Genomic DNA, 14,509 nt, shown 5'->3' with positions numbered 1-14,509 from the left:
TCCATTATGACATGGAGGAAGTCCAAGAGCAGTTCAGTCGTCAGGAACGAATACTCAAAGCTATTGGATGTGCTACCAGAGAAACAGTTGCATTTTAAAATTGTACATCTAACTTAGAAACGGAATTGAACAACACTGTGATTGTATAATTTGGATCAATATTGTCTCTCATGTTTCAAGCACAATATTCCACAGTAAGTGACTCGTAAGTCAGAAAAATGCCCATGTATTTGGGTCGCAAGGCAGTTCTGGCCCAGGCCTACCAGGAAGTTACTTCTAAAGAGCTCTCTTTTGTAATCAAGTGCACAATGCGTATTATTTCAGAACACAGTTCCTACGTAAGCAGAGATGTAGAAAATGGAAGTGGCATTTTTGCTGAGTTTACACCTTATAGATGCTGCAAATGTGTATAAAATAAAATCCATTGTGAATGTGAGATAGCTGCAGCAGTTGATCTATTTTTAATAGATACCCCACCTTTGGTAACTTACACGGCTTGTGAACCAGGCCCATATCTGTGCCACCAGATTAATAAATAAACTGGGCATGCTTAGTTGGGGAAGTGATTCCTCACTCTGTGACTACTGAGATTTTCTGTGATGTGATAAAGGATTCAACTCAAGAGAAGTAAAGTTACCCTGAGCATGTCCAGAATTAGCCTAGAGCTCAAGTAGAAATAATAAGCACCCAGTGGTTGATTTTTACCCCAGAGATGGAAACTAGGGTAACTTTAGGCTCAGATAAACTATTTATATATAGAACACTACCTCCTAGTTCAGTGGCAATGATTATGGTTCAAACGATGCTGTGGTAAGATATGGGGGAGTTGTCCTTTACCATTTGGATCCAAAGTTTTATGAGCTAAAGAAAGAAACAGTTGATGCTTTCAGAGGACAGTCCTTCCCTATGGATCCCAGTCTGGGTGTCTTGTTGGAGAAGAAGCACTTCCATACTGTGCAAGTGATGATAACCAATGAGGGAATGAATATCAGACTCCCAAGCTCAGTCTGCAGGATTGAGTCCTGATTCTATGGATCTCTCTCTGTTTTGCTCATATGTTTTATGAATTTGAATCACTTAGAATCATAGAATATCAGGGTTGGAAGGGACCTCAGGAGGTCATCTAGTCCAACCCCCTGCTCAAAGCAGGACCAATCCCCAATTAAATCATCCCAGCCAGGGCTTTGTCAAGCCTGACCTTAAAAACTTCTAAGGAAGGAGATTCTACCACCTCCCTAGGTAACGCATTCCAGTGTTTCACCACCCTCCTAGTGAAAAAGTTTTTCCTAATATCCAACTTCTCCACCTCCTGCTACTCTGATAGATTAGGAATTGTGAAAATAGAATACAAGTGCTTTTTTCTCATGATGAGAACACATTTGAGATGACGTCCACCAACACTTATGCCCGAAGACCTAGAGAGAAATGAGCTCTCAGAAATAGAAGGCACCTATGTTAGTACAGAACACAACTTTACACAAAGCTCACTTGGTGGAAAATGTGATTAAGAGAAAACCAACATACATGATAAAATTGTGAAGCCTTCGAATATGTTGTTTCCAGTGAAAATGGAATTAAACATAAATGTTTATTGCAGAATAAGAGACTGATTATGTGATAATTGAATTACTTTGTAACACTGAAAGTTTTCTGGTTTCAGACAAGAATTATATAAGTTTATGTAGTATAGGTCCATGAATGACCACTAGCCAAGATGGCTAAACCTCTGACTGCCAGATGCTAGGAAAGAATGACACAGGATGGATCACTCACTAATTGACCTGTTCGTTCCCCCTGAAGCACCTGTCATTGGCCACTGTCAGAAGACAGGATACTGCACTAGATGAACCAATGGTCTAACCAACATGGTCGTTCTTATGTTTCTGTCCCCTACCTTCCCCTGAGTAGTATATGAAAGGTGACTAATCCTGTAAAGTTTAGTTGATGTAATTTATCCTCTTTGGATTAAGGAGTTCTAAAGTAAAACCTCACTCAAAAGGAGTTGGTGTATGACAGTATGTAGGAGAAATAGTGTATATCAAAATAAAGACCTAGTATAGACTTTAATTATTTCAAATGGAATTTTTTGATAAGCTTTGAAAATGTTTCTGTTCAGGAAAAAATTACATAAGGAGACATGTTGTGTAACCTTTTACCCAGTTATACTGTAACAGCTGATGTGTTCCCTTGTTCTCTTGTTTGCAAACGAAAGATGTTATGCCATCCGTCAGGAGGTGTCTTAATTTAAAATGGTGATGGGTACAAGATAGCAGATTTTCTGTTTAAGTTTTTGTCTGTTTTTTCATGGGTGCCAAGGCCCTTTTCAGTTTGAAGAGGCCAGCTATTAGAGCCTGTCCATTTAACCCTCAGACTAGGCTATGGAAACTTCTTCAGAACTTTCGTTTTTCATTTTTGATACATATGGGGTCCTCACATCCATGCTGCATGTGGTTTTCTACAATGAGTAAGAAAACTTCTAGGTGAAGTGAGACTTTAGCAAAGTGACTTTGGCCCAAAGTGTTCCTTGTTCCAAGTGGCTCAGGACACGTTGTTTCCAAGGAGTTTTCACACTTGGTTTGCCTGGAAACCTCAGGGAATCGCTGTAAAGTGGGGTAAGTGGGAATCAGCAATTGTAAAGATCAAGATAAAGGTGGAAGTCCTTCACTTTTGAGGTCAAACAACTGTCTAACAGAGACTGATGTACCCTGACCCCAAGACTGATCCCCTCTGGGGAAGGAATTCACATCATCAACAGGCTATGACAGCCTTGACCAGTCTGCCTGTACCTAAAAAAAAAAAAAAAAAAAGCACACTAGCTTGGCGTGCTAGTCCAGCTATGCTACTGCCTGGTTCCTTCACTGCAGCTACATCTCTACTCCGCTCCTTGGACATTCTAGTAATGTACTGTTCCTTTTTCTATTTTTTGTCTTTTGTTTTTATTTGCTGGAAGACATTTCAGCCTTTCTGTTATATTAGAGCGTAACGTGTGGTTCAGTCCGTACGTTTTTCTGTGAGCACCAGTAAAATCCACATGGGGAAGATTCTACAAAGATAGTTCCCCAAATCTAAATAACCCTAAGACTGTCCTCAGAAATCAGTGAATGTTCCTTATCTGTGAAAGCGTTAAAAAAAAAAGCTAAGCTGTCAGATATGAATTGTTCAATGAGAGCTTTTTAAACCTCCACTTATTAACGTGTCAGCAAGGTCTGGAGGGGTAGGGGGACAGGGAGAGAGTAAGAGTGAGAAGAGAATTAGCCACATAATACAAAAGCTAAGGAGGAAGCTTTACATGGCTTTGAGGTTGCGGCTTAGATGTAAGCACTAATTTGGTTTCAGTATTGAAAAATTCAACTGGCTAAATCTGGATTGCATTGCTTGGGTAAAGTTCTCTGGGTAGTATAAATAACTGCACAATCACCTATGACCAGGGTCTGAGGGGAGCCACACTGAGGTCACTCAGTCAGGGCAAACTCCAAAGAATGGGGCAGACAATCCCCAAAACTGGTGGATATTCCAAAACTTAGATTTACCAAGCCAGCACAAAACAGCACTTACAATATCTTATTGGTAACACAGAAGCCAAAACACAGTTCCCTTAAAGCAACTCAGCCTTAGGCCTCCACCAGGCACTCAAGTCAAATATGATGAGGATTACTGAAAATCTTATTCATCATATCAGAAAGTTCTACCAATCCAAAAGGATTGGATACATTACCTCCCAAATAAATAAATATTTTGTCTCTTACCCAAATACACGCTTACCGCCAATTCTTACTAACTAAACTAAAATTTATTAAAAAAGAAGAGAGTGAGTATTGCTTAAAAGATCAATATAGATACAGACACGAGTACAGTTCTGAGATCAGTTTCATAGTAGAGATGGTGAGCTTTGTAGTTGCAAAGAGTTCTTAGAATTAGTCCATAGATTCAGTCCAGTGTTCGCATCCAGGGTGGTCCAGGTAGGATTGGAGATCTCAGTCTTACGACTTAAGCTTCCCCTGCATAAAGCATTAAGCAGATCTGAGATAAAAAGGATCAGGACCCAAGAGACTTTTATACTGTTCCAGGCCTTCTCTTGACAGCTTGGAGTCCTTAGGCAATCAATCAGCAATCATCAAGACTTTGAAGTAGACCTGTTTTTGAAGCATCACCAGTACTTAGCTACATGGATTAACATAAGGCAATTGCCTGTTGTCAAAGTTCCTTCCCTACTCTGAACTCTAGGGTACCTGTATGAAAGACCCCCTAAGCTTATTCTTACCAGCTTAGGTTAAAAACTTCCCCAAGGTACAAACTTTGCCTTGTCCTTGAACCGTATGCTGCCACCACCAAGCATTTTAACAAAGAACAGGGAAAGAGCCCACTTGGAGACATCTTCCCCCAAAATATCTCCCCAAACCCTACACTCCCTTTCCTGGGGAAGGCTTGATAAAAATCCTCACCAATTTGTACAGGTGAACACAGACCGAAACCCTTGACTCTTGGATCTTAAGAACAATGAAAAATCAATCAGGTTCTTAAAAGAAGAATTTTAATTAAAAGGTAAAAGAATCATGTCTGTAAAGTCAGGATGGTAAATACCTTACAGGGAAATCAGATTCAAAACATAGAGAATCCCTCTAGGCAAAACCTTAAGTTACAAAAAGACACAAAAACAGGAATATACATTCCATCCAGCACAGCTTATTTTACCAGCCATTAAACAAAAGGAAATCTAACACATTTCTAGCTAGATTACTTACTACCTAACAGTTGTAAGGCTGCATTCCTGATCTGTTCCCGGCAAAAGCATCACACAGACAGACGAACCCTTTGTTTCCCCCTGTGACGCAGCAGGGAGTGGGGAGATGTGACGCAGCAGGGAGAGGGAGTGGTGACCTGGGAATGTGGCAGGAGGTTTCACTGGGAGTTTCACTAGACCCCAGCCCTGGGGTTCCCTGCGTTCCACCACCCAGCACAAAACTGAAACCAAAAAAACCCTCCAGCAGGCTCCCTCCTGCAGCCTTTGTCCAGTTTCCCGGGCAGAGGTGTTACCTCCCGCCCCCCCTCCTGGCTCAGGTTACAGGCTCTCAGGTCTCCCATCCCCAGTGAAACACCCCTGCCACATTCCCAGGTCACCACTCCCCCTCCCTGCTGCGTCACATCTCCCCACTCCCTGCTGCATCACACCCCCTCCTCCAGATTTGAAAGTATCTTGTCTCCTTATTGGTCATTTTGGTCAGGTACCAGCAAGATTATCTTAGCTTCTTAACCCTTTTTAGGTGAAAGGATTTTGCCTCTGGCCAGGAGGGATTTTATAGTTCTGTATACAGAAAGGTGCTTACCCTTCCCTTTATATTTATGACACGCCCCCCAAATCACAGATAGGCTGAAACACGGGCTGTGATTTCTTCCTGGAGCTCTAGGAGAAAACAGAGTTAATAAGGCACATGCACCTCTAAATATACTATGAACTGTATAAAGACTAACTATTTCCACATCTCAAGGATGATTTTAACCAGTTGATTCTGGGAAATTTTCACGGGAGAGTGCACCAGCCACTTTGTTAGAAGCTCCTGAAATGTGTTGTATGTCAAAATCAAAATCCTGGAGAGCTAAACTCCACCGAATAAGTTTTTTGTTATTTCCCTTGGTAGTATGAAGCCACTGTAGCGCAGCATGGTCGGTTTGCAGGTGGAAACGCCGTCCCCAAACATGGGCATAGCCTTTCCAGAGCATAGACAATGGCGTAACATTCCTTTTCACTGATTGACCAGTGGCTTTCCCTCTCAGACAGCTTCTTGCTGAGAAACACTACAAGGTGGAATTCTTGATCCGGTCTTTCCTGCATTACGACTGCTTCCACGCCACGCTCGGACACATCTGTGGTTACTAGGAACGGTTTGTCAAAGTCTGAGGCCCTTAGCACAGGGTCAGACATGAGTGTCGCTTTAAGCTGGTTAAAGGCCTTCTGACACTCTTCAGTCCACTGAACTGCATTTGGCTGTTTCTTTTTGGTTAGGTCTGTCAGTGGGGCAGCAATTTTGCTGTATTGCGGTACAAATTGCCTGTAATATCCGGCCAAGCCTAAGAAGGACTGGACCCATTTCTTTGACTTTGGGACAGGCCACTTTTGGATGGCATCCACTTTGGCCTGTAGGGGGCTGATAGTTCCTTGACCCACCTGGTGTCCAAGGTAAGTCCCTCTGTTTAGGCCTATTTGACACTTCTGAGCCTTAACAGTTAGTCCTCCCTCCCTTATGCGCTCGAAGACTTTTTGTAGATGTTCCAGGTGGTCTGCTCAGGAATCCAAAAATATGGCCACATTATCTAGGTAGGCAACTGCATATTCTCCCAATCCTGCTAGGAGACCATCTACAAGTTTTTGGAAGGTGGCGGGTGCATTCCTCAGCCCGAAAGGGAGCACATTAAATTCATACAGCCCGACACGTGTGGTGAAGGTTGACCTTTCCTAGGGGTACCTGCCAGTACCCCTTAGTTAAATCCAAGGTAGAGATGAACTGGGCCCATTCCATTTTCTCTAATAGTTCATCTGTGCGTGGCATTGGATAGTTGTCGGGGTGAGTTACAGCATTTAGCTTACGGTAGTCCACGCAAACACGTATCTCCCCATCTGGTTTGGGAACTAGAACCACTGGAGATGCCCATGCACTTCCAGAGGGGCAGATTACACCATCTGTAACATATCCAGGATCTCCCATTCTATAGCAGTTTTAGCTTGTGGAGACACCCGGTAAGGTTGGGCTCTAATTGGGTGAGCATTACCTGTGTCAGTGGAGTGGTATGCCCGTTCAGTCAGTCCTGGGGTGGCTGAGAACGTCGGCGCGTAGCTAGTGCACAACTCCTGGATCTGCTGTCACTGCATATGCCAAAGGGTCATGGAGAGGTTCACCTCTTCCATGCCACCATCACTTTTCCCTTCATAATAGACACCTTCAGACCACTCAGCATCATCTCCTCCCTGGGCTGTAAACTGACAAACCTTTAATTCTCTGGAATAAAAGGGCTTTAGAGAATTAATATGGTATACTTGAGGCTTTTGGTTGGAGGTGGGGAATGCTATGAGATAATTAACAGCTCCCAGGCGCTCCTGGACCGTGAATGGCCCTTCCCATGATGCTTCCATTTTATGGGCCTGGAGCACCTTTAAGACCATGACCTGGTCCCCTACTTTGAAGGAACGCTTTCTGGCATGTTTATCATACTAGGCTTTTTGATCTTTTGGGGCATCCTTTAGGTTTTCTTAGCAAGGTCTAAAGAGGTTTGGAGGGTGTTTTGTAGGTTGGTTACAAAGTCTAGAATGTTAGTTCCTGGAGAAGGTGTAAACCCCTCCCATTGCTACTTCACCAACTGTAATGGCCCCTTAACCTCGTGGCTGTATACAAGTTCAAATGGTGAAAACCCTAAACTGGGATGGGTAAAATTTTGCTGTGCTGTAACCTGATACCTATGTTTCTCTGATAGCCATTCTCAGCCTACAGAAAAATCCTTTTGTTATACCTGCTGCTCTGTCCCCTGGGCAGAGAGACAGAATCTACAGCTGCAATCACCTTTTACAAAACCCTTTAAAATCCTGCTGTGCTTCTGGTTCACAATGATCTCAAAATGATCCCACCACTCTGCCACCATGTCAAGGTTCCTTCCCCATTCTGAACTCAAGGGTACAGATGTGGGGACCTGCATGAAAGACCCCCTAAGCTTATTCTTACCAGCTTAGGTTAAAAATTTCCCCAGGGTACAAACTTTGCCTTGTCCTTGAACCGTATGCTGCCACCACCAAGCGTTTTAACAAAGAACAGGGAAAGAGCCCACTTGGAGATGTCTTCCCCCAAAATATCCACCCAAACCCTACTCCCCCTTTCCTGGGGAAGGCTTGATAAAAATCCTCACCAATTTGTACAGGTGAACACAGACCCAAACTCTTGGATCTTAAGAACAATGAAAAATCAATCAGGTTCTTAAAAGAAGAATTTTAATTAAAGAAAAGGTAAAAGAAGCACCTCTGTAAAATCAGGATGGTAAATACCTTACAGGGTAATCAGATTCAAAACATAGAGAATCCCTCTAGGCAAAACCTTAAGTTACAAAAAGACACAAAAGCAGGAATATACATTCCATCCAGCACAGCTTATTTTACGAGCCATTAAACAAAAGGAAATCTAACGCATTTCTAGCTAGTTTACTTACTAACTAACAGTTGTAAGGCTGCATTCCTGATTTGTTCCCAGCTAAAGCATCACACAGACAGATGAACCCTTTGTTCCCCACCCCCCTTCCAGATTTGAAAGTATCTTGTTTCCTCATTAGTCATTTTGGTTGGGTGCCAGTGAGGTTGCCTTAGCTTCTTAACCCTTTACAGGTGAAAGGGTTTTGTCTCTGGCCAGGAGGGATTTTATAGCACTGTATACAGAAAGGTCGTTACCCTCCCCTTTATATTTATGACACCTGTTTTCACCATTCACAGGTGATTTGCTATATACATCAAAGAGAGATTAATACGGTGATATCACAATATTTACAGTTCATTTAAATGTTAAGTTCTCCTTTTGATCTCTGAATTAGCAGAATACAGCATAGATAGGAACTCTTAACCTCTAAGAATATATATGTAAACACACAAAAACAGAAACATTATATACCAGTATGTCCCTAAAAGTTGAATTTGGATCATTTATCCTGCAGGATGCTTAACCCTTTCCAGCCATGTGTCACACCACCTCTTTGCATTTCTGTTTTAAAATTTATAAGGGTTGGTTTTCTGCTGTATTAATCTGATGATTTGACAAATTGATGAGTTGATTCCAATGCAATTAATTCATTGATTGACTGATTTGTCGTCAACTTTCTAGTTGTATGGTTTAATACTAATTTAGTTGAGTTGGGTTTGTAGTAGATTAGCCTTCGATGTGTATTCTTGATTGGATTAGTTCATTTTAATAAAGTGTATAAAAGAGATATTGAGTCATATTTATTTTAATAAGAATCTTGGCTCCTTCATGCTCAGCCAGCAGCATCTGGACCCCAAGGACAAGGCATGAGAAGAATCCAGTGGCTTTGAGCAGGAAAATAGCCACCAGGAAGCTGGTCAGAGCTGCCAGGATCCCCAGAAAGGCCACCATGCCCAGGGCCAGGAATAGCCCTAAGAAAGTGGTGGCTGCAGCAGGGACCAAAATGGCAGAGAAAAGACCCCAAAGGGTCTAAGCTGCCAAACCCAGAAGGTGGTCAACATCCCACCTAAAACCAAATCATGAGAGAGCCAGGCTAAAGCCAGGCCCAAGAAGGTGGTCCTGAGAAAGAAGTGAAGAGATTTCCATGGGGATAACTCCTGCCTCCCAACGGCTCTTTTAAGAATCACCATAGACCTTCCAGAGAGAGCCGGGTCCCTCAGGCTGTTACTTGGGGTACAGTGTGCCATGCTTAGAGGATTGGATCTGATTTCAGCTGATGGACAGGTTTGCTAGGCTTTTAGACATTATACAAGCCCCCATCCCCGCACCATTCAGTGGAACTGCTGAACATACTAGAGATGGATATGAAAATATATTTATATTAAAAATAAAAAGCAACTCCTAAGGGAGCACCTGGATTTGAACCAGGGGCCTCTTGATCTGCAGTCAAATGCTCTACCACTGAGCTATACTCCCTGTGATTGAATAGTGTTGGAGCAAGTTTCCTGAGGATTATGAAGGACTCAAAGAGCTCCTCTTACGTTCCCAGCCATGGGTGGTTTAAAAATGGGGGTTTATTAAACATTATACGTGCATGTAAACACCACACTTCGCACAATCCCCACACCTGCTCGATCTCACTGGACCACAATTACTGCTTACCTGGGACCACACCCTGCTCCCCAGCTCTGGGCAATTTAATCTCTCCAGCATTCTCCAAACCCTTAAAGGCACAGGGCACGTGTAAATAGAACCCCTTACTCCCCATAGCATTAATTAAGGAACTCCCAAATAATGGCATTCTGACCAGAAACACAGAGCTCCCTGACTCTGATTTAGAAACACAGAGCTCCCGGGAGTGTCAGCCGCACCCCTGTGCCCTGCAACAGACTGAGACACGGGCAGGGAGCAGGGCCCATAATGCATGGGTCCCTTTTTTATATTTTGCACAATTGTGGTTCAGTGGGCCAATTCTTGTCTCCCATCCAGCAGGCCTGGGCTTAATTCACAGCCAATGCCGAGCTGAGTTTTCTGAGCAAAGGCTGAAGGAATGGGGTATGTTTAGTTTGCAAAAGAGGAGATTCAGGGAGGATATGATAGCAGTCTTTAAATACTTGAAAGGCTGCTATAAAAAAGATGGAGAAAAGTTGTTCTCTCTTGCCACCGAGGGCAGGACCAGCGGCAATGGGTTCAAACGACAGCATAGCAGATTTAGATTAAATGTCAGGAAAGACTTCCTAAGTGTAAGAACAGTAGGACAATGGAACTGTCTAGTTCATGGAAGCTCCTTCACTTCAAAAGGAGGCTGGAGAGCCATCAGTCTTGGATGGTTTAACCACAACAAATCCTGCATCTTGGCTGGGGGTTAGACTAGATGACACTTGCAGGCCCTCGTAACACTATGGTTCTATGCTTAGATGTAGAAATTACAGGATGCAAACTTGAAATAAGGGCCAGTTTCCCCTCTTAACATGTAAAGTCTTTATATCCAAACACAATGACTTTCTGAATGATCTGTCCTAGTTCAACCTTCAGATGTTGGGGTGGATGTAGGACTCGCTGGGTCAAATTCTCTGGACTTTGTTATGCAGCTGGTCAGACCAGATGTCCATAGAGATCTCATCTGCCTCTTAAATCAAAATACAGTCTTAAATTAGTCCGCAGACACTAGTTTTCCCCTATCCTGATCCCCAGCAAGCGTAATCCAAGGAAGAGGGCTGTTTAGCAAGGATAGAAGAAGGATAGCCTTCACCCCATGGAGGAATCAGATTCCACATTGGTTAGGTGCCACACTGCCCTCATTTCTCCTAGTTTTTAAGATGGTTGAGCAGCATGTGGTAGTGTATCTAAATTAGAGACTGCCTGTGGAGAAGTGGGTTTGAATTCTATTTCTGACAAGCAGTGGCTGAGTTTGTCTTGAATTTGTCCCCCTCCCCACCAAAATATTCCCTATTAATTTTAACATAGTCAAATCTTCAATGAAGTGTGATATTCTCCTCCTCATTCCCAGAGTTTTTTTTCACCCTAAAGGTTCCTGTCCTCACAGCTCACTGAGAGGGATTGATTTGGGGAAGGGGTTTTCACTTTGAAGTTTCCATAACAAGACATTTCCAAGTCATGCCCAGGAGCACACAGTCTCAGATCTGTGTGAATGCAGAGAGAAAATAGGAACCATTCACCCACAAACTGCCCACCCACACACTCTGCTCCATGCTGCGAGAAAAGATCCCACAGAGCGGATTGAGTGCAGGGGGTTCAGTTTGACCTGCAGGTAATTTAGTTGACTCTAATTGGGCTCCTCAGACTGTGGTCACTCTGCAAGTGGAGAAGCTGCTGACGAACAATGTTTAACAGGTGCAGGAAGGAGAGCAGGTTCGCTATTCAAATTCTGCAGTTTACAATTTTTCAAAACTGGGAATAACCAAAACCAACATTTCTAATGGGAAGGTGGATGCAGCGCAGTAAAACTGGCGATGCCCAGACCTCCTATGAGGGTGGAGTGGAAATTAATAATGTGAGGATCACTTGGGAAATTAGCCGTTACTGACAAGATTTATCTCTGTTCTAATTTCAAGTTTATAGTATTATTTACAGGAATCAGTAATTATTTTTTCTATATTAATTAAACCCTAAACTTTATTTATTCAAACCATAACAATTAAGGCCCCCAGTTTTTTCCTCTCTTGTAGCAAGAATGAATTAGTTTTATTCCATCCCTGACATTCCATGGAATTACAGCAGCAGCATGAAGAAAGAGCCGAGCCAATATCTCACTGTCGGGTATGCAGGTGGCCACGTCCCCTCTGTCTGAGCACTGCCATGCAGGAATGAAGGTTTCAATAGAATTCAATACCTGGGTTCAGACGAGAGACACAGGGAGGTTTTGCTGCTCATGGATCTGTGCAAAGGAAATTATTCCTCTGTGTGAATTATTCCTCTGTGTGCAATGCCCTAAGGAATGTGGGTGAAGGACTGAGGCTGAGAACTGAATTAACTCCACTCACCTGGGTTTGAAAGAACATATTTTTATTTCAAGAAGGGGAATATGGCATTCATTCAGACCTGGGGAGGGGGTGTGAACGGTGTTGTGGCTTCTTTAGCTCTTTTTAAAACCTGAACATGGTTCCCTGGAAGGGCGAGAGGCAAAGCCCAGAGCTGCCTTTAGTCCCAGGCTGGGGTCTCCAGGGTGGTGGGAAATGTCCCTCGGAGACGTCCCTTGTCTTAGATCAAAGAGGGATGTTGGATGGAATTTATCACACAACCCTCCCTGCTCCCCAGAGCCCCACAGGGAGAATCTAGAGAGGGGGGAGTCATTTCTCACCTGCATTCCCAGAACAGCTGCTCAGACTCCTCCCTGCCTACTCAGTCCCTGGACTCATGCTGAGCTCATGGGGTCCTTCTGCTCCAAAGGCTCCAGAGTCCTGGGGTCCATAGAAACCCTAACCCAAACTCCAAGTGGCCTACCCATAGGAACCCTAACCCTAGGACAGGAAGCCCAACCCATAGGAACCCAGTGACCCCCTGCACAACCTGCAATGCCCAGGGGGACCCTGGAAGGGAAGGAAAGAACAGAGAGGAAAGAAACAGAGAGAAAACACCCCTTCTCTCTGCCCTTCCTCTCCCTTCAAGAAATGTTAGAAATGGGGAAACTCCCCATCATGAACAGCAGAGAAAACAGAGATAGTCACCTCCTGCTGTACAGGGATTGCCTTTGTTCATGAAATCCCTGTGAGAGAAAATAGTCACAAGAGCTGGAGTTCTGGGCTACTGTGTTTTCTTTTCCAGATGTTCAATAATTTGCAACACTGAGACCTGGCTCAGGGCTGAGCAGCAGGAAGATCTGAGTCAGGGGGGTAGGATGGGGGGGGTTATCACTTGATTAAAATTAAACTGCAAAATACTCTCCCTTCACTCCAGCAAAAGACTCCACTTTAACCATTAATCCCCCTCCATGTGCTATATGCCTGCATGGTTGGGAGGGAGGGAGGGAGGGAATAGAAGTTTGGGTCAGTTCTCGCTTTTCTTCATGTTCCTTTTATGTTACAAGAATAATGAAATTAACCAGCGGAGGAGTGAAGGGACTGAAAGACAACTAAAAGAGAAACCAATGTTGTGACGGTGGGCCAGAAAGGGATAAGCAACTTGCAGGCTAATTGACGCAGATTCAACCTTTAGAGACATATCAGCAGGTAATGATTGTGGTTTTTTGTGTTAGATTTCCTGTCTATGCTGTATTCTGTTAATTCAGAGATCAAAAGAAGATCTTAACATTTAAATGTACTAATGTCACTGTCTTAATTTCTCTTTTAAGTTTGTGGTAAATCACCTGCAAATGGCAGAGATAGTCAATTGCCTTATGTTAATCCATGTAGCTAATTACCTATGATGTTTAGGAAATAGATCTACTTCAAAACCCTATTGTTCACTCAAGGACTGGTGCTGTCAAGAAACGGCCAAAAATCTCTATAAAGACTCTTGGGACCTGATACTTTCATCTCAGATCTGCTTAAGCTTTATTCAGGGGAAGTTTGAATCATAAGACTGAGGTCTCCAGCCTCATCTGGATTGCCCTGATATTGAATATTTGGACATTGGACTATAACCTGAAGAATTGATTCTGGAAAGGACTCTTTGCAATTCTGAAGCTGACCAGCTCTACTGTGAAACTGACCTAAGGACTCTATTCCTGTCTGCCTGTATAATGATCTTTCAGCGAATACACTCTTCTTTTTGTAATAAATCTTAGTTTAGCTATTAAGAATTGGCTGTAAGTGTATATTTGGGTAAGATCTGAAATATTCATTAACCTGGTGAGTAATGTGTCCGATCCTTTGGGATTGGTAGAACTTTTTATAAGATGAACAAGATTTTCAGTCGTCCTCACCATATTTGACTTAGCTGTCTAGGAGGGAGCCCAAGGCTGGTTGCTTTAAGGGAACTGTGTTTTGGCTTCTGGGTAACCAGTAAGACATTATGGAAGTTGTTTTGTTTGTGTCTTGGTAAATCTGAGTATCAGAATAACCACCAGCTTTGGGGATTGTCTGCCCCATTCTTTGCAGTTTGCTCCAACTGAGCCACCTCAGCGTGGCCCTCCTGAGACCCTGGTCGCAAAAGTATTAATACAATGAAATGAGGCCTAAGGGGGGAAGGTGGGGGAGAGAAGCAAAGCACATCGAGGTCCTACCACCGTTTGAACTCACATTGTTGGATTCAGAGTCCGGAGCACTGACCATTCCACCATGGAGCCAGCATCTAGCCTCACCTCTGCATACATGAGGTGAGCTGCACTGAGAAAGACAGTATCATGTTTAAATTATTATTTCTCTTCACCTCTCACTATC

The 14,509-nt window shown here is 43.3% G+C and overlaps 1 non-coding gene across 1 annotated transcript; it reads right to left on the bottom strand.

The window, feature by feature from the left end:
* Positions 1-9,572: 9,572 nt before the first annotated feature.
* TRNAC-GCA (transfer RNA cysteine (anticodon GCA)) lies at positions 9,573-9,644 on the bottom strand. Its single transcript has one exon. It is a non-coding gene; the product is annotated as a tRNA-Cys (tRNA).
* Between the last annotated feature and the right edge of the window lie 4,865 nt (positions 9,645-14,509).

The sequence above is a fragment of the Eretmochelys imbricata genome, chromosome 28, assembly GCF_965152235.1.
Source record: "Eretmochelys imbricata isolate rEreImb1 chromosome 28, rEreImb1.hap1, whole genome shotgun sequence".
NCBI classification, from domain to species: domain Eukaryota; kingdom Metazoa; phylum Chordata; order Testudines; family Cheloniidae; genus Eretmochelys; species Eretmochelys imbricata.
The sequence above is the reverse complement of the archived record's forward strand: the minus strand, read 5'-3'. Positions and strand labels throughout refer to the sequence as shown.